Source organism: Bos mutus, chromosome 28 (genome assembly GCF_027580195.1).
Source record: "Bos mutus isolate GX-2022 chromosome 28, NWIPB_WYAK_1.1, whole genome shotgun sequence".
NCBI lineage: Eukaryota > Metazoa > Chordata > Mammalia > Artiodactyla > Bovidae > Bos > Bos mutus.
Window position 1 is genome coordinate 3,300,536 of NC_091644.1, and position 26,113 is coordinate 3,326,648.

General features: G+C 43.3%; 1 pseudogene; it reads right to left on the reverse strand.

Moving 5' to 3' along the window:
- Positions 1-23,768: 23,768 nt before the first annotated feature.
- On the reverse strand, positions 23,769-24,450 carry LOC102277330 (phosphatidylethanolamine-binding protein 1 pseudogene; annotated as a pseudogene).
- Between the last annotated feature and the right edge of the window lie 1,663 nt (positions 24,451-26,113).

The following is a 26,113-nucleotide window of genomic DNA, read 5'->3' on the forward strand; positions in this document are numbered from 1 at the left end:
AGGCAGGAAACAGCTTCCCAGGTGGCACTGGTGGTAAAGAAACTGCCTGCCAATGCTGCAGACACGAGACAAAGGTTCAATTCCTGGGTTGGGAAGAACTCCTGGAGGAGGGCATGGCAACTTACTCTAGTATTTCTGCCTGGAGCATCTCATGGACAGAGGAGCCTGGCGGGATACAGTCCATAGGGTCAGAAAGAGTTGAACACGACTGAAGCGACTTTGCACATGCACGCGCACTCCATTTCTCAGGATGATTCAAACACATTAATTTCTATTATTACTACATCAGCTCCATCTCAGATCATCAGGCATTAGATCCCAGAGGTTGGGGACCCCTGATCTAAATTATTAGGAAAAGAAAGTGAAGTCGCTCAGTTGTATCCGACTCTTTCTGACTGCATGGACTGTAGCTTGCCAGGCTCCTCCATCCATGGGATCTCAAAGTGGAATAAAGAGCTGGAGAGAGAAACTAGGTTAGTTCTATTACAGGAAGGTTCTAGCCCTGAAGCAAAGGGCTCTTGTTAGGGGCATTTACTCTCTGGTTAGAGCCACCTAGCCAGAACTGACCAGGTTGTTCACCAGTGAAGCTGTAAGAACCCTACTCCCCACAGCCCCTTCTCCTCCTAAGAAGTACCTTTCCCAAGCATCCACCAAGGTGCCATCAGAGATCTCCTGATCTTGATACTCACTTGCAAGAGCCTTGTGCCATTTTCAGCCACATGGTCCCCAGTGTTCCCAAGGTAATAGGCTGCTTCTGGAAAGGGCAATGAATCAAAAAGGAAAACTCCCCAATTCCCCAACAGGGAGATAAAAATACAGGTAAGGTGGCAACTGGCCTTTTAAATGTCTCGCTTCAGAGCATAGGAAAAAAAAAAAAATTGCCTGATCCTTTTCCCCTGGTCCTTTCCCTACAGAAACTGCCTTGTTTCTTCAGATTTTTTTTTCCCTTTTTCATGCAAGGGACAGAATCATTAACAACCCTCAGGCTCTCTCAGGACTAAGTTAATTAAACTGATTTGGGGTATTTCCCTTTGGTTAGAAATGGTGAGCGGTGAGCAGTGCCAAGCTCCTGAAATTGAAGCCCATGTCATTCACTTCTCATGCAAAGCCCTAAGGCTCCCTGGTGGAATGGGAGACTTAAATTGGCCTTGTTCTTTTACCCAAGCAATTAATAGTGCATTTGGAACAATAACAAAAAAATACACACACACACACAGAGCTTGTTTGCTAGGCTCCAGACACAGCTGCCAACATTCCTTAATTGAGTCCAACCTGCCGGGCTAAGGTGCCTTTCTACAGGATCTGCTGGGTTGGGAGCTGAAGGGGCCTTGCCAAAGATTCGCTGTCTAGGGATGGAAATTCTGGCTGATGATTTGCATAATAAGACCAAACCCCTTGGCAAATGCACAGCCCTTTGTAATTTACATAATGTGTCTCAGCAGTTATCTCAGTTAATAGTTACCACTGGCAATGGCAACCCATTCCAGTACTCTTGCCTGGAAAATCCCATGGACAGAGGAGCCTGGTAGGCTGTAATCCATGGGGTCACAAAGAGTCAGACACAACTGAGCGACTTCACTTTCACTTTTCACTTTCATGCATTGGAGAAGGAAATGGCAACCCACTCCCAGTGTTCTTGCCTGGAGAATCCCAGGGACAGGGAGCCTGGTGGGCTGCGGTCTATGGGGTCGCACAGAGTCGGACACGACTGAAGCAACTTAGCAGCAGCAGCAGCAGCAGCCTTCATTTACACCTCCAGAAGCAAATGGATAGTGGGTCTGCCCAACAATAACTTGTTCTCAGATGAGATCTGATTTCTTAGAGTATTGTTCAACCCAATTTACAAATTCCAATCTTCCCTTTGGTACAGTTACACTTCCTCTAGGTCTATCCAATCACTTAACGTCCCAGAACTAACACTATCCACTTGAACAACCCGGTTCTTTGCACAGAACACCCACAAAAATAATAATAATAATAATGACATCTCCAGAAACAAATTTTAGTCACAGTGATTCCTGTTAAAGTTCTTTGAGCTCTCTATTGTTCAAAGGATACAGTTTAAAATCTCTAGTCATACCCTCTGTGTCAATGCATGTAAATCTAAGTGAACTGCTTAAACTGTTGAGTGGTAGTATGCCATCAGATGCATAAATCACAATACATCCAATCATTCCCTCCCTTCCTTGCTCCCCATCTCTGGTTATAAACAGTGTTTAAACGAAGAGGTGCACATGTATCTCTTGTATATATTCATACCAGAGGTTTTCCAGGCAATAATAGCAATTGCTGGGATGATAGAATATGCATATTTTTAACATTATTAGGACTTGAATTGTTCTCTAAACTCATTCATCAATTTGCACTCCCACTAGCAATGCATCATTCTATCTTCTCTAGATATTCATCAAGTTCGTTACCAGTTTACTTTTTAACAATTCCATTAAGTAAGAAATATTATAGTATCTCATTTTGTTTTAATTTACACTTGCTTGGTTACTGAAATTGAGAATCACCTTTCTCTTTCTCTTGCTCCTCCTGTTCCTCCTCTTCCCCTTCTTCCTCCTTTTCTTTCTCCTCCTTCCCCCTCCCTGCCCCTTCCTTCTTCTCCTTCTTCCTCAAATTCCAATCTTCCCTTTGGTACAGTTACACTTCCTCTAGGTCTATCCATTCTCTTAATGTCCCAGAAAGTAACACTATCCACTTGAACATCCCAGTTCTTTGCACAGAACACCCACACAAAAAAAATAATAATAAAAATGCCATCTCCAGAAACAAATTTTAGTCATAGTGTGATTCCTGTTAAAGTTCTTTGAACTCTCTATTGTTCAAAGGATACAGTTTAAAATCTCTAGCCATATCTCCTGTGTCAATGCATGCAGATCTAAGTGAATTGTTTAAACCATTCTTCAAGCAGGACATTTGGATTTCTCTGTGTATTGTCCATAGATATATTTTGCCTATTTTTCATCTTCTGTTGGGCTGTCTTTTTTATTGATTCATAGACATAAAAACATATTCTAAAATGTTATATCTTCTCTTTCTCTTTTTTATGTTAGGCTGTTGGTCAAAAATACTTAAACATCATCAATTTCATGGAATAAAATCTAATGTTAGTGTACTGCTTCAAACTTCCAGGGCAATATGAGTAGAAATAGTAATAAGAGGTATTCTTGCTTATTGCTGACTTCTAAGGTAATGCTTCTAGTATTTCACCACCAACTGATAAAAAAATAAATACTGCAGGTGTTTAGTGGATATCATTTTCAGTTAGAAGACATTCTCTTTCATTTTTGTTTTAAAAGACTTTTTTCAATAAAAAGCATTCCTGGGAGAACCTACATATTATAAATATGTTCATGGCATGAATGTATTTTGATACTCTCTTTCTTTGTCTCTGTCTCTCTCTCTCTCACACACACACACACACATATACCTAGGCTTAGTTTGTTAACAGTTTATTGAGGATTTTTGCCTCTCTGATCATAAATAATTGTGTCAATTTTTCTTTGTCATTCTGCTTTTGTCTGATTTGGGAACCAAGATTAAAATAACATCATCAACTTAATTGGGATGTTTTCCACCTTTTCTATTCTCAAAAAGTATTTCTAAAAGGTAAAATTATGTACTCCTCAAAGGTATGGGAGAAGATACCTGGATATGGTCTGGATCTATTTTTTATTAGCACTTGGAGCAACTGGGTAAATCTCTAAAAACTAATCTCACTTCCTTTTACATGACTTTTTTATTTCTTTTTAAATAATTCTGTTGGATTATAGTTTTCTAGAATTCTATTCTCTTTCATTAAAACTTTCCATTTTTTCAGCACATAGCCATTCACCATGTGTCTTCAGAAAGATTCAAAATTCTTGTTCCCTTCAGCTTGAGGGTCCCCGAACCAATCAATAGTAAAAAATTAGCACCTCAGCCCTAGGGGGACAGACCTAAGGTCATATTTATCATGCAGGACATTTCACCCACCCAGGGTCCAGGCAGAGGCAGGCAACTGTTTTGCCATCGTCCCGTGTCTGTGTCCCTGGCACCCTTTTCTGGACCATTCTTTCACACTCCACCACCCCAGTCCTTCTCCCTTTGTTGCTTTATGCAGGGGTCTCAGTTCCAATATGTGACCTTGGGTAACAGCACAGTTCACTTTCATTCTGCATGTAGGTGCTACACCTCATGTCCCTAGTTTGCTGAAATGGACAATTTCTTACCACCCACCAAATCTACTGAAGGATTAGCTCCCATCCTTACCAGTCTGGTTTCCAGAAACCTTTTCATTTCTAGCACACCCCAGTTGCCTGTTTTTCTTGCAAGCTTAATTCTGCATTTAAAAGAATGTTAATCAGTTTCATAAAGCATAGCTAGTGCTATAATAGTGGCAGGGTCTTCAAGTATATGTCAGAAGTATTGTGAGAAGAGGAGGGTGGGTGTCTCCCAAGGCCACAGAGTCCTGGGATCTGTGGGAATGGAACCACACAGAAATTAAAAACCTAGAAAGATGCAGGAGCCTTCATTGAAAGGGAAACATTTTAGCTGAGACTTGATGGATGTATATGATTATTTAGATAGAGCTGGAAAGAAGGAAGGAGGCTCACTTAGTTGTAAACACATCTTCACAATGTGAATTTAAAGCAAGTCAAAATGACAGCTATTTGAAGGGGGAAAAGCTAAATAAAAAATTCCAAAGAAAATGGAGTAGATCCACATTAGGTGAATAAGAAAATATCTACTAAATGATTAAAAAAGCACTCCATGGTTGAGAGCTCCCAAATGAAACAGGACTGTTTATTCAGTTGTTTTAAAACACAGAGCATCCATCACCTTAGAAAAGCCATTCCCAGAATAACTAGCCCCAAACAGACACTGCTTTGAGTCTGTGTAATTGGTGCTGTGAGAAGAGGTTGATGGTGCAGTGGCTGGCTTTTAATCAGAAGCTGAGCACAACCAAGCTGTCCTCAAACAGAAGTCTAATGTCGGAGCAACAATGGCTGTAGAGAGGTCACAAAGCCCAAGGTGAAATGAACCACTCTCATAAACAGCACAAGCATGGGCTAAACTTCATCCCACTCTCGGTACAAGTTTATGTCCATGTTCCACCCTGCAAAGTGAATCTCTAGAGGCTTTTTTATCCATGAAGTGGATAAAACGTGAGGACAAAAACATCAGTGCTCCAGTTGTCAATGTCCCTTTTACAACTGGCATAAGAGCTGTGAGCAAAGTGATAAAGGGGGTCAAGATGGCTAGACTGTGTTTCCCTATTCTTATTAGGAGAGGACAAATTCAAACATACACAAAAGCATTTTGCCTTTTTCTCACTTTGGTCCAAGATGAAGGCAGGTGATAAAACAGTGTGAGCTAAATCCATTTTGAAAGAGGAGTCTTATTGAGTGATCCTAGACAGACAAAGGGATCAAGACCTGTTCATATTAAATAAATGCTATTTATAACCAAGCCCTTTGAACATCTACATCCAGGGATACAATCTTAATTATCTGACAAAAGGCCATTTAATCACCAAGATCTGAGCAAGTTGAACAAGTATTGAAAATCTCCCTCTTCCTTCCGTTTTGCATAAGATGTCAGTAGTGGTTCCTGAAGAAATAGGAGTTGTCCGTGTTGAGCTCTGGACAGTCCAGGGGCCTCAAAGGAAAATGCTGGACTGAGAAATTCTATTGCCACTAAAACTTTCTCCATCACTGTAACAAAAATTCCAGATGCAAATACAGAATTTTCTTTCTGCTAAGTTTTCCACTTCTCCCATCAAATTTGGGGGAGATCAGAGTTTATTCAAAATCAGTTTCAGTCACTAAAAGGAATGAGCTCATTATGGCAGGGAGGCAGTTTTTTGGTATCATATTCCCCCCCATAAAGAGAAGGAACGGCATGATCAAAAGAAGAGTTGTGAATATGTTGAACAGAGACAGGGTAGAATACGATAAAGGAAAGAAGTAAAAGATCTGAATTCCAGCATTCTACAACTTATCTGCTGTATAATAACAAAAAAGTGACTTAACCCCTGTAAGTTTCCAAGTTCTTTGCCACAAAATGAGGATAGCAACACCTCACTGACCTTACCAGGTGGTGTCTGACATCTTATAATACAGAGAAAGGTCTCTGGTACCGCTTATATGTGGAGTCTAAAAAGGAGTATAAAGCGAAAGTTGCTCAGTTGTGTCTGACTCTTTGTGACCCCATGGACTATACAGTCCATGGAATTCTTTAGACCACAATACTGGAGTGGGTAGCCTTTCCCTTCTCCAGGTGATCTTCCCAACCCAGGGATTGAACCCAGGTCTCTGGCATTGGGGCTGAATTCTTTACCAGCTGAGCCACAAGGGAAGACCAAGAATACTGGAGTGGGGAGCCTATCCGTTCTCCAGCGAATCTTCCCGACCCAGGAATTGAACCGGAGTCTCCTGCATTGCAGCGGATTCTTTACCAACTGAGCCATCAGGGAATTAAAAAGGGGTATAAATGAACTTATTTACAAAACAGAAATAGAGTCACAGATATAGAAAATAAACAATTACTAGGAGGTAAGAGGGGGATAAACTGGGAGATTGGGATTGACATATACATAGCTGCTGCTGCTGCTGCTGCTAAGTCACTTCAGTCGTGTCAGACTCTGTGTGACCCCATAGATGGCAGCCCACCAGGCTCCCCCGTCCCTGGGATTCTCCAGGCAAGAACACTGGAGTGGGTTGCCATTTCCTTCTCCAATGCATGAAAGTGAAAAGTGAAAGTGAAGTCGCTCAGTCATGTCCAACCCTCAGCGACCCCATGGACTGCAGCATCCAGGCTCCTCCATCCATGGGATTTTCCAGGCAGGAGTACTGGAGGGGATGCCTATATATAAAATAGATAATAAGGACCTACTATAGAGCACCAGTGAATACTCAATACTCCTATATAAGTCAGTACTGTCTTTCAGGGAGAGAGAGAATGTACTACAGGAGTTCAGAAGCGTGAGAGACTCCTTCCAGCCCAGCATCTTCCATAACAATTTCCATCACGTTCAACTCCTATGAGATGCTAATAAATGGCATGCTTTAAAACACAGGTGAAATAAATCTGGTGAACACTGGCTGGAAACATATTTAACAGGTTTCTTTTCAGCAGGACTCCACCAAACTTTTAATATTCAAGTGTCCCTTATAGATCTCCAAAGGTGGGCTAAAGTATTACCTGTTTTCTAAGATGATTTGTGTATGAAACCCATCCATCCGTGCCCTTATAAGAGCCACAAGACAGATTGCTCCATGGAAGGATAGAAGAACCTAACCATGCTGGCACTCTGATCTCAGATGCCCAGCCTCCACAACTGCAAGAAATAAATGTCTACCATTTTTAAGCCACCCAGGCTATGGCTTAGCCCAAACTAAGACACAAAGTCAAGGCAGCACAGGCCCAGGTCATCACGAGCAAAAATACTTGAGATTATTTTGTAACTCTGCCATGAGCAATCAGGGATGTGGCTCACAGTCTTGTCAACTAATTCCTTCAGTCATCTGTACAAAGGCTGAGAAAAGTAGAAATCTTTCTTCCCATGGGATAGCTTTCCAGGGCTTGCTGCCTTCACCATAAAGCCAAATGAGCGCCCCATTAAAACAGCAAACATTAACACCCACAGACCATCTAGCTGTCCTCTTTGACCTTCTCATGCCTAAACTGTCAAATGATCAGTGTCACATATGATCTTTCATAAGAGCAATCTCAAATCCCAACACTGAACCAAAGGTCCTCCACAAAGTCTGAGCAACTTAATGAAAAACAATCACCACAGACGTGAAAACTTTCAGGGTTTAAAGAACAGGAAATGCTTTTCCACTCCCCTCCAAATTCCTGTATCGCTTTTCCTCTTACTCTCCACGGATGACCTTGTTTCTCCTTTCACGATGAAAACAGAAGCAAGCCATCAGGAGAGAAACTCCTCAGGCATTCACCTCCAAACCTACTGGGTCATTTCTATCAGCTAAAATGTATTGTAGTCCTTTAAAAAAAAAAAAAAAAAACCCTCCCATTCTCCCCTTCGGACACCAACCCCATTCTTCTGCTTCTCTTTAGAACAAATCTCAAAAGAGTTCTCCGTTTCTTCTTAAACTTATTATACATTAATCCTTTTCCCCCATTGCTCCAATGAAACATCTCTTCTCAAGGTTACCAATTCAGGGTCAATTCTCATTTCATTTTTTTTTAAACTTGATTAGTTATTATAATCTGTAGTTATAGTATTACTAATTAGTCTGTAGTTTATTATAGTTAGTATTACTAATTATTAGTATTTATTTCCTTACATACTTACTTATTTGGCCATGTCCAGTCTTAGTGTTTTAAATATGTTGAATTTTAGACTACTGTATGTCTAAAGCGAAAGTGAAAGAAAGTGAAGTCACTCAGTCATGTCCGACTCTTTGCGACCCCGTGGACTGTAGCCCACCAGGCTCCTCCGTCCATGGGATTCTCCAAGCAAGAATACTGGAGTGGGTTGCCATTTCCTTCTCCAGGGGAATCTTCCCAACCCAGGGATCGAAGCCAGGTCTCCCGCATTGCAGGCAGACGCTTTAACCTCTGAGCCACCAGGGAAGCCCATGTAAATTAGGAATTTGTATTTCCTGAAGTTAAGGAAAGAGATCAGAGCTACATCAATGAAAGAGGTAGATGGTATTTAAAGGAATAGAATTGAATGACATAATCTAAAGAGAGAATATTAAGAACATAGAGAGATTTGTATACAGGTTCTTTTATAGGTCAGAATATTAGATAAACAATTTTAAACTTTCCTTTTTTCTAAGTATTTAAAACTGTAACTTTCTAAGCACAGCTTTACCTTGACTTAACAAGTTTTAATATGTTGTATTTTCATTATATCAGTTAGAAATATTTTTTAATTTCCCTTGAAATTTCTTCTTTGACTCCTGGGTTATTCAGAAATGTGTAATTTCTAATCTGGCAATAGATCTAGAACATCTTTCCAGGCAAGTAAATGTAACCATACCACATAGTTTTAATAGCTACATATTATCCTATCATACTCTAATGTATTTAACCCAATAGCCACTTATGCCAGTTAAATTTTCAGTGTTATAAACACTGCTGCAATGAATAACTTTGTGCCTTACTGCCTTGCAAAGTTTACACACATAATAAACGAAAGAGACAAAAATCAAACTCCAAATCTCAGACTCTAAATAATTCTGATCTTCCATGTAGGTTTGCTGAATCATAGGAGATTTTAGGCTTAAAGTTATAAAAATCTTTGCAATCCTAGTGACTTTATCATAAAATTAAAATACAAATGGAAAACTTGAGAGATATAGTTGCATTATAAAAGCTTAATAATACTTTATGTGCTTTAATCAGGATAGATCAAAGTATGCTACAGAAACAGATCTCAATGATTTAACAAAAGGAAGTGAGGCTCTTGATTAATTATACACAGACAACATGCATTGGTGAGGAGTTTACCAGGGCTTCCCTGATAGCTCAGTTGGTAAAGAATCCGCCTGCAATGCAGGAGACCTGGGTTCAGTCCCTGCGATGGGAAGATCCTCTGGAGAAGGGAAAGGCTACCCACTCCAGTATTCTGACCTGGAGAATTCCATGGACTATATTGTCCATGGTGTCGCAAAGAGTTGGACACAACTCAGCGACTTTCACTTTCACTTTTCACCCCCACAAAGACACTTAGGATAAAGCTGGCAGGTAGCCACAGCCATCACCTGGTACTTGCGGGCCTGATCCCTTCCTCTGCCTCTTCACTGTGAACCCAGGACCTCAGATGCCAAGGAGACAGTATCCACCATGCAGCAAATGTATGTAAGTGTGAGCTCTCAGGCTTCTCAGGCGGTGCTAGTGGTAAAGAACTTGCCTGTCAATGCACGAGATGTAAGAGGCACAGGTTCAATCCTTGGGTTGGAAAGATCCCCTGGAGGAGGGCATGTTAACCCACTCCTGTATTCTTGCCTGGGAAATCCCATGGACAGAGGAGTCCAGTAGGCTACAGTCCATAGGGTCGCACAAAGTCAGACATGACTGAAACAATTTAGCACGCACATGAACTTTTTCAAGGACCCTTAAAAGCTGTAATTTGGGTGATGGCTTTTCCAAGATAAACCACACTTGCAGAAACAACAAAATTAACAGATTAATTTAATAATTATCCCAGATTAACAGAGGTTCCATGATCTTTTGATGCCACATCAAAAAAAAAAAAAATCATTGTATGTCTTCCTGAATCACTACACCAGGAGACAATACAGCATGGAAAAGTGGTACTTGATCTAAAATTCCTTGACCATAAGTGAAACACTTCATTTCTACCCAACACCTGCTGGCTATAGAGCTAAGTACATAACCCTTCCTAACCACAAGAGAGCTGAGAAAGGTCTTCCTAAGCATTCAGGAAGAAAAGAGAACCAAGTATGAATGAGCACTGGAATCTACCACAATCTATTTTTCTGGTCATCAAGAATTCAACAAATTCCTCTTCCACAATAACAAACAAACAACCCAGAAAACAAATAAAAAACAACAGAACCACCTACTCCCCAAGGGAGAAAACATCAAGTAATATAAAGTCACTAAAGTCAAATCAAATCCTAGGCTCAAGGTAATGGTAACAGTTTCTCCATCAGTCCTAGCTCTTCTTGATCCAGAGCAGCAATGGCAAATTATTTGCTTCCACATGCATCCATCATACAGCACCAGGACAGGGGCAGATTTACTGCAGTAAATACCCCCATTCAGAATGCTGAAGAATGGGAAACAAAGAATCCCTCGTTCATGGCAATTCTGAATTCCAGCTGGGTAGACACTGGGTGTCTAGAGAGGGATGGGATGAGGTGAGAAGCTCTGATTCTGTCCTCTAGGAGTAGCTCTCTTTTCCATAATTCTGTGGCTCCTAGTCTCTGCCCACCAGATATTCTCCTCAGCCACATTTAAAGTGGGAACTGGAGAGTACATGCTCCTTCAGACTTGAGCAGTTTTCTCAGACTTCCTGCTTATAGAGGATAGGTTTTATTTTCCAACCTTGATGACTGGCAAAATATTATCCCAAGTGAAGATACTTTCCTTCCTTAGAATAATTTTGATATTAACTATGAAAAAAATTATTTTGTAACCCACACCATTCTTAATGAGAAAAATCTGAAACAATCAAACTGTCCTAGAAGAGGAGATTAATCAACTATTATACACCCATAAGGTGTCCAAAATATATTGTTATGTAATAGGGATTATGGAATCATAAGTTGTTTATGTGATGCCAACTTTGCAGATGAAAGGGGAGAAAGGAAGGGGAATAAATTCTGGAAATCTCTTCACCAAAGTTAAACTTTTCAACTACGAAGTGTATTTAGGATGTGCTTGGTCATTTTAGTTTTGTTTAATGTATGGTGGGGGTGTTTCATCATTCCTTTTGCTGATTTCTATGATTTAATGTTTCCCAAGTAAAAATGAATTTCTTGTGTAAAATACAATTATTAAATTGTAAAGACTGACAAAAATCTCAAAATGGAAGAGACTTTTAAAAAATCTCTTCTGCTGCCTGGAATACATTAAAAAAAAAAAAGCCTACTCAGCCATCTCTGCATACCTTGGTAATCACACGTGTAAGCAATGTGACAACTTACACAGAAACACATGAGTTTGGGGGCCCTAAAGCAACTTCGTGGAATGCACGACCATTTTCAGGTAAAGACTTCTCTGATATCTCAGTCTATGTCATGTGTGTACATGTGTATGTGTGTGAGAGAGAGAAAGAGATGGGGTGGAGGTGGGGAGGATTAACAGAGAGAAAGCTTGCACATTTTAATATGTTTGACATTTCCTTGGAAGATAGGATCCTGTCACATACTACGGGAGAAAGATGGTAGGAGTTGAAATTAGATTGTAAGTTACATACAGCTCAAGCTCTGTTCTTGACAACAGCCTTAACATAAGGCATTCTTTTAACCTATCTGAGAGTCTGTCTCTCTCATAAAATCTCATAAAATCATGACTAGTAATAATTTCTACCTGACAGGGATTTGTTGAGAACCAGGTGAGATGATGCAGTTGAAAATGCTTCCTAATCTGTAAATCACCTCATCTAAGGATTTGTGACTTGGCTTCTAGTCCTGTTAATAAATAGCACCACCCTTAGCACACAGTAGGTGCTGAATAAATACCAAAAATGGTTTCCTTCTAGCTTCTGACAGATCTAAACAATGCCAAAGTCGAACAAATAAAATCCTGTAAAATCAAGGTTGTGATTTTTCTGTTACTGTACACTCTCTCACCTGCCTCCCACCACCAGCTCACATCGTCAGAAAGGTTTATTTTGTGAGAGAAGTCATGTGACAAAAGAAGAAATGGAGCAACACGTGTACATTTTTTTTTTTTTTTGAGTATGTGAACAACAGAGGAGCATTTGCTATAAAATGCAGGTGAAATAAAGCATCTTGTGCCAAAAATGATTGGGTCTACCTCAATCCAATCCCTTAGATGGACCCATGAATTGCTTTCAATTCTTGGTTCCATTGAGCTACAGAGGTTTCCAAACTGAAATGCTGCTACTGCCTTCAATAGGAACAGAAGATGGAAAAGCTATTTCTTTAATAAGAATTTGTTAGGAAATTGTTCCTTTGTGCCTCCTCTTCTCAGTGGAGTGGTTTCCAGCATTCAAAAGGAAAGGGGACTCCTGTAATTTGTCCAAACCAAGATATCTTGAGATAACAGATAATGCATGATTTGCTTTTCAGAAATAGAGTCCTATCTCAGGAGTTCTGAAGGAGGAAGAACTGAATTGACTTGTGAGAAATCAAGAGAAAAAGTTGTCCAATCTTCCCACAACACAGGAAAAAATATTTAACTTCTTGCAAAGCTTGAGTCCTATCCACAGGTCATAGCTGAGGCTCATTTCTAAGGCAATCCATAACATATTCTAACTGAATTGACTTTTCTAAGTTTTTAGATAAAGATTTTGATTCCAAGCCTGAATGCTCAAAAAAATGTTGGAAAATGAATGAGAACAGCTCTGCATCTTGCAGCATAGCATCCGTTCTTTTTTGCCATTAACATTTTATTTTGAGATAGTTATAGATTCATATGGACTTGAAAAAATACTACAGATACATCCCTACTTTACTCAGTTTCCTTCACTGGTAACATCTTGCAAAACTATCGTAAAATATCACAACCAGGATATTCACACTGATACAATCTACTGGTATTGGTTAGCTTTCCCCAGGTGTGTGTGTGTGTCTGTTTCTATGAAATGTCGTCACATGTAGCTTGACATGGTACTTGCAGCACCAATCCCCAGTCATTCAAATCACCAGCTTGGCACCTTAACAGCACTGACTTAAACTACTAATGAACAATTGCAAACTGTATCACTGCATTTTGCAAACACTCCCATAAACTCTTTCATTTCACTCTTGCCATAACAAATTGGCACTATTTAGTCCTAATTCTAAATAATAGGTTGTGTTACTACCATTTTATAGCTAAAGAGACTGGATTTCAGAATGAGGACGTGACTTAGCAAGGTCATAGCACTATGACCCTGCCTTCAACCCCAAGTCCTGTGCCTTACTTTCCCCCTACAACAGAGAAGATCATGTCCCCAGATAATGTCATAAATCATAAAATCACAAAAGGACACTTGAATGTCCCTTGCAAAAAGAGACTGATGGATTCCTCTGGCTGTCACTCATTTGTACCTAGGCTGTAATACTTACTTTGTTGGGCTCATCAGACAGACCAAACAGAAAAATTGAATCACACCAAGTAAGCTTGAGCATGACCTTTTGAATCAGTTATACCTATTCAGTTCTAGATGGACTGCTTGGCCAGCAACAAAGTTGGTCAAGTGGGTATAAGCAAACTACAACACTTGTTCTCTCACTTATTCTGAATATAGTCTAGGAGACCAGACCAGCATACTTTTCAACAATTAGAGAAAAAATATATTACTGTGTATGATAAAAATCTCAAGTTGTGTGGCGTTCCATGGACAAGAGCTATTGGAGTCCAGGAAAAGTTGAGACACTTAAGACAATGATTTATTCTGTCATCTCTATTTCCTATAAAAGCATGACTTTGATAAAACCAGTGGGAGAAGAAAAGGAACCATCTTGGAAACACCAAGAATAATGCTTCACTGTGAATGACCTTCCTGGTTTATTGAGCTTCAAACTCAGCCAAATGACAGGTTTTCCTGAGGGAAAGATAAAGAATAACCCCATCCCCACAGCCATGCAGCAAGCACAAACTGTAAAAAATGAACAGATAGGCTCAGACAGACGAGAGAGAGAGAGAGAATGCTACCTAAGTAGGGTGGCAGCCTGCTTGAGCAGAATGAGAAGAAAAAAAACAGGCCAAGGGTTAGCAGCAGCAACAGTCAAACAAATGCAAAGTCCAGAGGTCATGGTGACCTGAAATCACGGCCTCGAATTTGGGGATATTCTTCTCTGTCTTCACTTCCCTTGAAGTTAGCAGGCGTGTGACCAATTCAACCAAGAGAGTATGGCAGAAGGCATGTTGTGAGACTTTCAAGGCTGGGTCATAATGCATGCATGCATGTATGCATGAGTGCTCAGTCGTGTCTGACTCTTTGTGACTCCATGGACTGTAGCCCGCCAGGATCCTCTGTTCACGGGATTTCCCAGGCAAAAATACTGGAATGGGTTGCCTTTTCCTTCTCCAGGGGATCTTCCTGACCCAGCAATCGAACCTGCATCTCCTGCGTCTCCTTCATTGGCAGGCAGATTCTTTTCCACTGAGCCACCTGGGAAGCCCAGGTCATAATGTCCATGCTCTAAGTTGCCATGCTGGATGGGTTCTATGCGGATTCTCCAGATGAGTAAGCTGAGCCCAACCTTCCTGCCATTGCAGCGCAAGCAGCAGGTTTGCAAGTGAAGAAGTTTCCAGATAAGTCTAATCATTTAAATCATTCCCAACCACTCGAGTCTTCCCAGACATCATGGGGAAGAGAAAACCCTTTCTTTCCAAATTCTGATCAATGAAATCCAAAAGCAAATTCAAATGGCTGTCTTAAGTCACTAAGTTTTGAGGCTCTTAGTTATGCCCCAATAATCAGAACAGAAGGTAAAAATAAAGATAAAATAGGATAGAAAGAGATAAGTTTAGCACAGGAAGTAGAATTAAGTGTGACCAGAGAAAGCAGCAGAAATGTAAAAGGGAAAGTCAATGGTAAGAAAAAGCGTTAGCTTCTAAGGACTATTAATCTATGCCACAAATCCCATTCTGAGTGCCAGCAACACATATAAAATGCTATAATTACATTCATTTGTGAGGTTAGGAGATTATTCTTCAGTAAACCACCAACCAGCCATTTACATTTTTCCTTCTATGTAAAAGAGACAGCTTTATTTTTTGCCAGATTCAGCCTATTTGGTATCTCTATGGCTACAGCATCAATCTCACAAAGCCTCAGGGAAATGATGCCCAAGGTATGGGCTTATCAGTACAGCGGGGGATTGGGGGGGGCGGTGTTTTTCAGAGAATTCCTCATGTCCTAGAGCTGCTCTGCATCTTGAGGGCTCAGTCCATCTGACATCATTTTCCTGAATTCTAGATTGGAAACATTCTAGCCTTCATGTCTTTGACAACACCAGGGCTGAGATACTGACGCCTTTCACCTGCCTGAGCTGGAGTCTGCCTCCCTTGAACTCTCTGCTGGCATCTTACTTGCGTATAACTTATCATGGTGTGCACAAAGTCGCTTCAGTCATGTCTCTTTGCGACCCCATGGACTGCAGCCCACCAGGTTCCTCTGTCCATGGAATATCCCAGGCAAGAATACCCGAGTGGGTTGCCCTTTCCTACTCCAGGGAATCTTCCTCACTCAGGGATCAAACCCACGCCTCCTGCGTCTCCTGCATCGGCAAGCAGGTTCTTTACCACTAGTGCCAGCTGGGAAGTCCAGGTACTGTGGTAGGTGGATTAAAAATGTATGCAATATATCTGGATTTTATGATTTCAGAATACTTTTTAATTATAGTACTGTTTTGGGTTACCGTTACTTTTCATATTGAACATGAAATATCAAGAATTATAAGGCTTTTGGTTTTGTTTCAAATATATTCCTCTAGGCAACCAGCATATATTAGTCTTTTTGATTGCAGTCTTTTTGAACATAGATAAGGAATATCTGAACATGATACTGGGCATACCACGTGACTCAGATGCTTCCATTGAGTCAGACCAGAGTCCGCACATCCCTTTGAATGTCTGTGTAGTGGACAACCAGCAACCTGATTTTAGGTAATTGCCCCGAAGCTCAGTGAGTTCTCCAAGCCCCAGTATCAGCCTCCTCTAGCTCCACAGCCTGCTAGCTCTGACCCAGCCTGCTCTGCAGCTAAGTTCACATGAGTTGTGACAACTCCTGCCAAAAGTGCACCGTTTTGATAACAGACCAAACGTCACCCACCTGGATCCCTTGTGAAGCCTCTTTTCTTTTAAGTACCTCCTCCCATGATTCCCCAGATACCTCTGAGCCAGGTCAAAAATGTATGCCAGCTCAGTGCTTCCTGGATTTCCTTGCAATATCCTGCAAAACAAGTCTGTCCCTGTGGAGTGGTTGGTCTAAGTGGGACATTTAAGTTTAAATTGCCAGGTAATACCTGAGGAGCTGAACCCCAGCTTATCAGCTCTGAGAATGGAGGAAAGATTTAAAGGGCCTCAAAGTCTCACAGATTGGCAGTTTAAGCAGAAATTTCCAAATTTTCCAAAGGAATAGAACAGCTTTCCTACTTCAGCTGCTAGAAGAGGAAACAGAGGTGGAGGACGTAACAGCCTAATGATACTCCCCCACTCCCACCCCGCCACCCCCCGCCAAGAAAACTCAGTGGCAAGGTTACAGGGTCACAGGGATCAGCAGAGACATCCCATCAGCCAACCATAAGCATCAGAGAAATACCCAACAACGGACTCCTTTCTCCCAGAAAGAGGGAAGCAGGAGCTGGTCTGAGAGGATGGGAGGAGAAGTTCTAAGCCTTGATTGAGCCCCATTGTTGAGCTGTCTGGGAAGACTGCACAGCTGGGCTAAGTTGTATTCAGTAAACACATGATGGATGGCGCCTTTGTGCCGGGGACACTCCAGTCATCACGGAGCCTTCGACAGCAGAGAAAATTAAAGCCTTTTCAGGGCCTTTCACAACACACCTGATTTCTGTATTAAATTTGAAGGTGGATGGACACTGTGTTGGGTAACTGCCGGCCCTGAATGTCACCACAGGTGATGGGCCCCTGTGATCTTCTCAGACAAGATCACACGATGGGGGAAAGCTGGCTCGCCTGGTACTTAGGCAGTCCCCCTGCCCCCACACTAGCGATAGCACTTAGAAGAGAATGACTGGGTTCCCATGCTATTAACTTCCAACCCCACCTCATCTTGTATTAAAAAGAGGATCTGTATGTTTCTGACTCCCAAGTCACCAGACTGGCAGGGAAGCCATCTGGTTTGACAGCAGAACTCTCCCCAGGCAGGAAGCATCAGGTACCTGGCAGGAAGGAGGGAGAGACGAGTCTAGAGAAACTAGGAAACAGCCAGGGTGTCCCTGGAGCCCACATGGTCACAGCCACAGGATACAGACAATCACATACTGATCAGGTTCAAGGCTTTTTGGTGGGAAACTGCAGACATTCTCAGTGGTTAGCAGGATGGGCTGGGTTTGATGGCAGTGGCCTGTCTGTGGCCAGTCAACCTGAGTATCATCCCAGGATACCTGCATATCAGGCATGGAGCTAGGTGGTTTACACACTATTGAGGGAACTCAATTTCTTGGAATCCTCACAGTAACCAAGTTTACAGAGAAAGACACTGAGGTTCTGAGAGGTTCAGTGCCATGCTCAAGATCACACAGCTACTTACAGAGCTGGTATTCAAATACTTAAAATTTATGTATTTGTTTGGCTGCACCACGTCTTAGTCGCAGCACACACAATCTTTGATCTTCGTTGTGGCATGCAGGAGATTTAGCTGTGACGTATAAACTCTTAGTTGGGGCATGTGGGATCTAGTTCCCTGATCAGGGATCGAACCTGTGCCCCGCATTGGAAGCATGGAGTCTTAGCCACTGGACCTCCAGGGAAGTTCCCAGAGGTGGTATTCAAGCCCAGGCCTCTCCAAGCCCTCAAGAGCATGTGGTTTATGTAATAAATCAAGGAAAGATGATGGTGCTCAGAACATGTCTGGGCTCAAAACCACAGGGTAGTCCACTGGAGAGACAGGCCCAGAATGAGGAAGCTGGGAGCAAGGGGAGAAGTCTGGCTTGGTGATCATTCTTCAGGGAGGTCCAAACCTGAAGCTCCTGCAGGTCCCCTGAGGCCCCATTTCACTGACACTATAGATACCACAGTGGGGAGAGCAAGTCTCTCGTCTCCCCTCTCTTCCTCTACAACACCCTCCACAATATGACCCAATGCAAGATGGGATCCTCCTTGGCTCAGAGATCTCCCTGTTGCAAGCCCTCTGAATAGTTTCTAGTACATGAATGGTCGGCGCTAAAGACAGGAGGTAGAGACTGGAATCTGCTCACTGTTTGCCTTAGAAAACTCAGGTGTTCGTGGGAATCCCTCGAGGGCAAGGTCTCTACTCTCATCATTGCCCTTGGGTGTCCCAAATCAACATCACTAATCCTATGGTAAGTCCCTACCCTTATGACCTCATTTAATCATTCTGTGAAGAACCTATCTCCAGAACCTATCACCAGCACTTCCCCGGTGGCTCAGATGGTATAGTGTTTGCCTACAATGCTGTAGACCTGGGTTCAATCCCTGGGTTGGGAAGATCTCCTGGAGAAGGAAACGGCAATCCACTCCAGAATTCTTGGCTGGAAAATCCCACGGATGGAGGAGCCTGGTAGGTTACAGTCCATGGGGTCACAAAGAGTTGGACACAACTGAGTGACTTCACTTTCTTATCTCCAGATACAGTCATATTGGAGGGTTAGTGAATTTATGATATATGAGTTTGTGGAGACACAATTCAGTCTATGACAGTGGTTATGATTATTTGGATATTCCTAGTATTTTCTACTTCTCAGCTGAAATGACCATGACACTAGGGGAAGGTAAGGCTTAGCCCCCAGGACACTGCTGTTACCATCGTGTGTGCTGGGTGATGCTGAGACAGAAGCAGCCACCACACCCCAAACAGGTGTCGTGAGCCTCCTAGGATGGGCCTGCAGGCCCAGCCTACTGTAGTTGGTCATCATGTGATCAACACCTGTGTCCACACATAACGTGGCCTTCACTGAGGGCCGGAACTGGCAACATCCCAGTTGGTGGCACCATCAGGGGTGTTGGACAAGCCCTGGCAAGGCTTTACCCAGGACGATGAAATGTTTGCGCTGCTGCAGGAATCTATTTTGCTTACAGGACAAGAGGACCATGAGCCACAGGCAGTGGTAAAAGTCAAGGAAAATCTTGACTTCTCCAGTTACATCCATAGAGGACAGCAGCAAGGTGGTAAAGGCAGACTTCCAGCCCTCCAAAACAGCCCCTGAGGAGTGGCACCTCCTCAGGGCTCCCTCATGGAAGCTGTGGGTGGCATGAACAGGAGAAGCCACACCCCTCACAGGGCAGCGCCAGTCTGCCTCTTTTTCCCAAGCCAGTTTCTTGGCAGCATTGCTGGGACACGAAGGACTGGCTGTGTGCAGAGAGGCTTGGCACACTGAGAGAGGCCTCCTTTCTTACATCTAAACTTGCTTCAGCTGCCCAAACCAGGATCCATGGAAACCAGAGGCAAGGAACCTTAGTCACAACGAAATCCTCCTGTGGGCAAAGCCCCCTTACAGAAAGATTGGCAACCCAGAGGATGCTGACATCATCCTTGTCACCTTCTTCCTCCCCTGCATCTTAGAAGTTAACAGCAGGGACTCTTGACTGGGCGGGGTTGAACATCAGCTCTAACTCTATAACCAGGTGAACTGCAGAGGATGTGTAACTCTGCCTCAGCTTCCTTATCTAGAAAATGGAGCTGATAACAGACCTAAGTCACAGGCTTATTGTGAGGGCCAAATGAATTAACACAGCACTCATTAAGCAGTTATTATTACTGTATTTTCTGCCATGCACAGAGCTAACATACTTAGGACATGGCATGTATTAGGCACTCTACTGAGGGCTGTGTAAAATAATCTTTTTTAAATCCTAGTAGCTCAGACGGTAAAGCATCTGACTGCAATGCAGGAGACCCGGGTTCGATCCCTGGGTCAGGAAGATCCCCTGGAGAAGGAAATGGCAACCCACTCCAGTATCCTTGACTGGAAAATCCCATGGACAGAAGAGCCTGGCAGGCTGTACAGTCCATGGGGTCACAAAGAGTCAGACACGACTGAGCAACTAACACACATTGTGATCAACCAATAGATAGATAAAAATATAAAGATAAATAATTTACATATATATAAGTATATATGTAGAGAGATTGAAAGTGAAAATGAAAGTGTTAGCCCTCAGTCATGTCCAACTCTTTGTGACCCCATGGACACACCAGGTTCCTCTGTCCATGGAATTCTGCAGGTAAGAATCCTGAACCGGGTTGGTATTCCCTCCTCCAGAAGATCTTCCCAACTAGGGGATGGAACCAGTCTCCCACATTGCAGGCAGATTTTTTACCATCTGAGCCACCAGAGAAGATTAGATAGATAAAAAAATTAGATACATAGATAAAATAGATGCATATCAGAGTATATCTTTAGATTTATAGATTAAATAGAAAAGAAATAAATGTGAAAAAATGACACTTGAAGATCTTAAGATTGTCCATAGTTAGTCAAATATCAAAGCAAACTTGAAACCTACATCTGTCTGACCCTGAACCTGGACTTTTTTCACCACAACAAGGAAGAATCTGCTCCATTCCAGATGGGATTTGACAACAGCTCAATGTCCCAGGATGGGCAGGGCCTGTCCCCAGTCACTGTCTCCAGTGCCCAGAGGATCATGGACACAGAACTCCTGCAGGAAGAGGAGGGCCCAGTTTCCACGGAGCCGCCGCCTTCTTTCACAGCCAGCACTTCTGCAAACAGCAGGTATTGTGCCAGCCACAGTCACATCTGACAGGAGAACTTCCTGCACATCCTGGTACATGGTAGTGGCAGAGTAACATAGGCAGTCAACACGCCAGGGCTCCCTTTCTCCTCCAACACCCAGTGTCTGTGCCAACTCTGCCTGCTCTTTAACCTTGTCTTCTAAGTACATAACAGCAAAACTGGAAGTTCAGGGAGATGAGACAGGACCAAGGAGGGAGGTTGGAAGGTTGCTGTGTTGAGTTGGCTCAGTGCTTTCATAAATAACTCCCAAATCTCAGGGGCTTAATGCAACAAAAGTCTGCTTCTTGCTCAAGTCACAGGCCACACTAAGCTGGCAAGGGAGGAGGGATAAGCAAGAGTTGCTCTGCTCCATGGAGTCCTTCAGGGACCAGGCACCTTCCATTTACCTGCTGCTCTATCTCATGAATCCCTTGGAGGCCTCTAGACTTTGGAGTTCTGCACTGGGTCTTCTGCATCTGTCTAGTCAACAAGGCAAGAGAGAGCCAATATGGAGAGTCTATCACGCAGGAGGGTTGTTTGTTTTCATTTTTTTAGGACAGGCAGTATGTGGGATCTTAGTTTCCTGACCAGGGATTGAACCCAGGCCCCCTGTCTCGGGAGCACAGAGTCCTAACCACTGGACTGCCGAGGAAGTCCCCGTATTGTAGATGCAGGGCCTAGAAATGGCAGCTGTCACTTCTATCAACAGTCCATTTGCCAAAACTATCACCTAACTGCCAGGAAGACTGAAAAATGTGTTCAAGTTGTGTGTCCTGCGGGGTGGGGCAGGAAAGAAAGGGAGTTTGTTGAAAATCTACAGCTTTCTGCTACAATCTCCATTTCTTTAGGTAATTGCTGACCACCTGTCATTTAAAAGGCGGCAGGAACTAACTTCTCCAACCTGAATTCCCCTTGGCATAGCCCAAACCATCCACCCTCTTGGAGTTCTGACACAAAACAAAGGAAGACAAATCATTCAGGATCAGAAGCACTGGATCCTGCCAAGTTCAGGAATGCAAATGACGAGGATGTAGGATCCTATTATGCATCCAGGGCACTGGGACGTGGGCGCAGTCACACTCAAGTGAAAGTGAAAGTCGCCCAGTCATGTCCAACTCTTTGCGACCCCATGGATTATACTGTCCAAGGAATTCCCCAGAATACTGGAGTGGGTAGCCTTTCCCTTCTCCAGGGGATCTTCCCAACCCAGGGATTGAACCCAGGTCTCCCACATTGCAGGTGGAATCTTTATCAGCTGAGCCACAAGGGAAGCCCGTACCTTGGCAGAAGCCCTCTTTATTTTTATGGATGCCAATCCTTGACTAAAGTCTGATCTGACAAACATACTTAAGTCAGAGAAGTCTCAGAACCTACAAAAAAGGGAAGTTCACCTAAAAAACACTGTGGTTGCTCACATCCCCTCCCCTTTCCCCAGCACTCCGCCGTCTTCGACAAAGCTGGACTTTCTCGGCACCGGTACGGGGCGTGAACCCGCAATGAGATGAGCTGCTTGAGGGCTCTGGAGCCAACAAGAGATGCGCCACCTCCAAAGTCCTGTCATTCCCCGGTGGCAAGTGCAGCAGCCGGAAGGGCTGCAGCAAACCCACCATCATCTCTGTGATTGTTCTGTACTTTTTATTTATATAAAGATTTAAAATGCAGTCATTGAAAAATAATGTTTAATGACATGAGAAATTTGTCACAATATGTTGCAAGAAAAAAAGGAGGCTACAGAGCAATATACGATATAATTCTATTTTTATAAATATATACTGTAGTGGTGTGTGTATGCATATATGTATCTAGAGAGAGAGACTTCCGGTTGATGTATTATAATTTTTAGTTGTTCCATGAGCTTTCTGAATTGAAAAATTGTATAAAACAGCACATTTACATAAACTAGAAATTTGAAGTCAGAAATATTTAAAATAATTTAAAATGTTCATCTTGATTCTTTTTTCATTTTTTTTCCATCTACACAGTGTTTTTATTTTTGTTCAACTATAAGCAAACAGCAAAATTAACACAATGTTCACCAACTCCAGACTGGCTTTCTTTTTTACACCAAAAAGGAATCAACAAGCATGGACTTTCAGACTTCTGATAACCTCTTACCCTGCCCTGCTGCTCACCTAGATGGCCAGGCTTTAACAGCAAAGCGACTTCTTCTCTTGAGCTTTTTCCAGTATTGCTCTTTAAAGGATCCAGAGCAGGACACTGACACCCAGCAACCATCCTGAGACATTGACGGTTAGTGGACATGCCGGCCTCTGGTTGTCTCGGTGAGACAAGGCCATGAAAACACATGCCGGTAGGTGCTTTCACACACAACTCTGTGCTCAGGCTCACAAAAGTGGAGGCAATCAATCTCTTTTTTGTTTTCAACCTCCCTTAAAGATTCTTTGAAGCTCTGCTCTAATACCTCAGACCTGGTCTTTTTACCAGATTTTTTTTTCTTCTTTAAAGTCTGGTTGTTGTTCTTGTATTAACATTTTGATAAACCCCATCACAGTACCAAAGAATCCCCCACCAAAACTGAGTTCAAATTTGATCAAAACATAAACTCCCTAAAATTATACAAGACAGGAAGAAGGAAAGAAAAGTCATCCTAAATCTAAATCTGACCGCTCAGGGCTTAGGCAGAGAGATGGGGGGAAATCTACATGTGTCGCTAAACTGAAACACTGTTTGGGAACTCTGGGACAGTGTCCATCTCCTCTACTTCCTAGACAGCTGCTCCTAGAGTTTGGGCACATAATCATCCCATTCGGCCTGGTAACACGTGCCGGCCACTGGGGTCCCAAGCTCGTACTTGTTGCAGAAAGAGGCCACCTTGAATTTGCCACGGTGGTCTCCAGATAGGTTGCTGAGAATGGGACCATCACATTTCAGTGGTCTTTCCTGCTCCTAAACAAGCCAGATGTAGCGGTGCAGGCCAGCGCCCTTGGGAGGCCCAGAGCCCACATAATTGGAGAGAACTGTGACTGCTGATGTCGTTGCCCTTCATGTTGACCACCAGGAAATGCTGCCATTCCCTGTATTTGGGGTCCTTCCTGCTGGGAGCACCGGATCTGTCAAGACCAGGGAGTACAATTTACCTGGATCAAGGCCATCCCATGTAATGCTGGTGGGCCGGTTCTTAACCTGGGTGGGTGTCAGCACTTTGCCCAGTTCGTTGACCTCCGCCCTGCAGAGGAGGGTGCTGCGGCCTCTCAGCCACTTCCTGCAGGCTCAAAGGCCCAGACCACTTGCTGAGGTCCACCAGCGCTGCGGAGCCGAGCAGGTCAGACAGCAGGGAAAGTGGCTTGTGGACTCGCGCAGGGTAGGAGCACGGACTCACAGCAGTCTGCAAACTGTACCAAGGAGGAGTGCATGCGCCAGAGCCACAGCAACAGCCCATCCTGCTCCTCCAGTCGCCTGCGGGGCCGGGGGCAGGGGGCGGGGGGTGGGGGGTGGGGGGGGGGAAGGGCCCACTCTATTCTCTGATTGGCCAAGCCCGGTAGCGGCTCTTTTTATTTTTTTGCTGGTAAGTCCCTTCAGTCGTGTCCGACTCTATGCGACTCCATAGATGGCAGCCCACCAGGCTCCCCCGTCCCTGGGATTCTCCATGGAAGAACACTGGAGTGGGTTGCCATTTCCTTCTCCAATGCATGAAAGTGAAAAGTGAGAGTGAAGTCGCTCAGTCGTGTCTGACTCTTCGCGACCCCATGGACTGCAGCCCACCAGGCTCCTCCGTCCATGGGATTTTCCAGGCAAGAGTACTGGAGTGGGGTGCCATCGCCTTCTCCGTTTTATTTTTTATTGAAGGATAATTGCTTTACAGAATTTTGTTTTCTGTCAAACAACAACATGAATCAGCCATCAGATCAGATCAGATCAGATCAAATCAGTCGCTCAGTCGTGTCGGACTCTTTGCGACCCCATGAATCGCAGCACGCCAGGCCTCCCTGTCCATCACCAACTCTTGGAGTTCACTCAGACTCACGGCCATCGAGTCAGTGATGCCATCCAGCCATCTCATCCTCTGTCCTCCCCTTCTCCTCTTGCCCCCAATCCCTCCCAGCATCAGTCTTTCCAATGAGTCAACTCTTTGCATGAGGTGGCCAAAGTACTGGAGTTTCAGCTTTAGCATCATTCCTGCCAAAGAAATCCCAGGGCTGATCTCCTTCAGAATGCACTGGTTGGATCTCCTTGCAGTCCAAGGGACTCTCAAGAGTCTTCTCCAATACCACAGTTCAAAAGCATCAGTTCTTCGGTGCTCAGCCTTCCTCACAGTCCAGCTCTCACATCCATACATGATCACAGGAAAAACCATACATAGCCTTGACTAGACAGACCTTTGTTGGTAAAGTAATGTCTCAGCTTTTGAATACGCTATCTAGGTTGGTCATAACTTTCCTTTCAAGGAGTAAGCATCTTTTAATTTCATGGCTGCAATCACCATCTACAGTGATTTTGGAGCCCAGAAAAATAAAGTCTGACACTGTTTCCCCATCTATTTCCCATGAAGTGATGGGACCGGATGCCATGATCTTCATTTTCTGAATGTTGAGCTTTAAGCCAACTTTTTCACTCTCCTCTTTCACCTTCATCAAGAGGCTTTTGAGTTCCTCTTCACTTTCTGCCATAAGGGTGGTGTCATCTGCACATCTGAGGTTATTGATATTTCTCCCGGCAATCTTGATTCCAGCTTGTGTTTCTTCCAGTCCAGCGTTTCTCATGATGTACTCTGCATAGAAGTTAAATAAACAGGGTGACAATATACAGCCTTGACATACTCCTTTTCCTATTTGGAACCAGTCTGTTGTTCCATGTCCAGTTCTAATTCTTGCTTCCTGACCTGCATACAGATTTCTCAAGAGGCAGATCAGGTGGTCTGGTATTCCCATCTCTTTCAGAATTTTCCACAGTTGATTGTGATCCACACAGTCAAAGGCTTTGGCATAGCCAATAAAGCAGAAATCGATGTTTTCTGGAACTCTCTTGGCTTTTTTGATGATCCAGCGGATGTTGGCAATTTGATCTCTGGTTCCTCTGCCTTTTCTAAAACCAGCTTGAACATC